Here is a 2,193-nt window from a genome sequence, read left to right as displayed (position 1 = left end):
CCTAAGGCAGTTTTCTCCTATCTCAGTAAATAGAACATGAAACTGGGTTTTACACCGAGACATTCCATTGACCTGGGATGAGCAGGAGACAGATGACTTCCTCTTATCTCAATGCAAAGAGGCCTTCCTCTTTTACTAATCTTCCTCAACACAGACCCTTTATGGGTGTCAGGCTGGGGGGCGGTCAAGTCTTTCCCTTCCCATGAGACCATATTTCAGACTATCACATGGGGAAATCCTTGGACAATACCTGGCTTTCCTAGGCAGAGGTTCCCTGTGACCTTCCTCAGTGTTTGTGTCCCTGGGTACTTGAGATTAGAGAATGGTGATGACTTTTAACAAGCATACTGCCTTCAAGCACTTGTTTAACAAAGCACATCCTGCATAGCCCTAAATCCATTGAACCTTGAGTAAACACAGTATATGTTTCTGCAAGCACAGGGTTGGAGTTAGGGTTACAGATTAACAGCATCTCAAGGCAGAAGAATTTTTCTTAGTACAGAACAAAATGGGGTCTCTTATGTCTACTTCTTTCTACATAGACACAGCAACAGTCTGATCTCTCTTTCTTTGCCCCACAACAGAGGAGTCATGTAGCTGAGCAAGAGCCTACCTACTGGCCATTAAACTTAAGCACCATCTACTGGATCACAGCCCAAAATTCAACATCAAAATTTTTACTAATATACCCCCCCCACAACATGAAACTGAGGATAAGAATTTGGCTACAAATATGACCCTGCACAAAGCCTCAGTCCTCTGAAAACATCCAGAAAAGAACTTAATTGACTGTACTCAAATTACTTCACCATGGTTAAAGGGACATCAGCCCACATAGATGAGACAGAACCAGTACAAGAACTCTGGCAACTCAAAAAGCCAGATTGTCTTATTTCCTCCAAATGACCACACTAGCTCCCCAGCAAAATTTCTTAATTAGACTAAAATGGATGAAATGACAGATATAAAATTCAGAATATGAATAAAAGCTAAGATCATCAATATTCAGGAGAAAGTCAAAACTGAATCATAGAAATAGGAGGATTACAATAAAATAATACAGGAACTGAAATATGAAATGGACTTTATAAGAAAAAACCAAACTGATCTGATACAGCTGAAAAAAGACACTGCAATAATTAATAATACAGTTGCAAGTATTAACAGCAGAATAGACCAAGCTGAGGAAAGAATCTCACAGTTCAAAAATAGGTTCTCTGAACTAACTCAGCCAGACAAAAATAAATTTAAAAGAATAAAAAAGAATGAATGAAACCTCTAAGAAATATGAGATCATGTAAAGAGGCCAAATGTATGACTCATTGGTGTCCTTGAAAGAGAGGGAGAGAAAACAAGCAAGTTGGAAAACATATCTGAAGATATCATTCACAAAAATTTCCCCAACCTCACTAGAAAGGCCAACATTCTAGTACAGGAAATCCAGAGAACCCCTACAAGTTACTGTATAAGATGACCANTTATATATATATATATATGTATGTATATATTAAAGGCAGCTGGAAAAAAGGAACAAATCACCTATAAAGGGAAACCCATCAGGGTAACAGCACATTTTCAGCAGAAACCCTAAAAACCAGAAGAGATTGGGGGCCTATATTAAACATTCTTAAATAAAAGAAACTCCAACCATGAATTTCATATACAGCCAAACTGAGTTCCATAAGTAAAGGAGAAATAAAAATCCTTTTCAAACAAGCAAATGCTAAGGGAATTTGTTACCATCAGACCTGCCTTACAAGAGGTCCTTAAGAGAGTGCTAAATATAAAAACAAAAGACCATTACCAGCTACCACAAAAGCTTACTTAAGTCTACAGACCATTGGCACTATAAAGAAACCACACAATCAAATCTGCATAATAACCAGCTAATAATGTGATTGCAGGATCAAATCTACACATATCAATATTAACCTTGAATGGAAGTTGGCTAAATGCCCTAATTAAAAGGCACAGAGTGGTAAGTTGGATAGAGAAGCAAGACCCAACTGTATGCTGTCTTCAAGAGATTCATCTCACATGCAATGACACCCATAGGCTCAAAGTTAAAGCATGGAGAAAAATCTACCAAACAAATAGAAAACAAGCAAATAAACAAAAAGCAGAGTTTGCTATTTTAACTTGAGTCAAAACAGCCTTTAAATAAATAACAAGAGACAAAAATGGGCATTACAT

The sequence above is a fragment of the Rhinopithecus bieti genome, unplaced genomic scaffold (assembly GCF_001698545.2).
Source record: "Rhinopithecus bieti isolate Rb0 unplaced genomic scaffold, ASM169854v2 scaffold_34317, whole genome shotgun sequence".
NCBI classification, from domain to species: Eukaryota; Metazoa; Chordata; class Mammalia; order Primates; family Cercopithecidae; genus Rhinopithecus; species Rhinopithecus bieti.
This window is presented reverse-complemented; position numbering follows the sequence as displayed.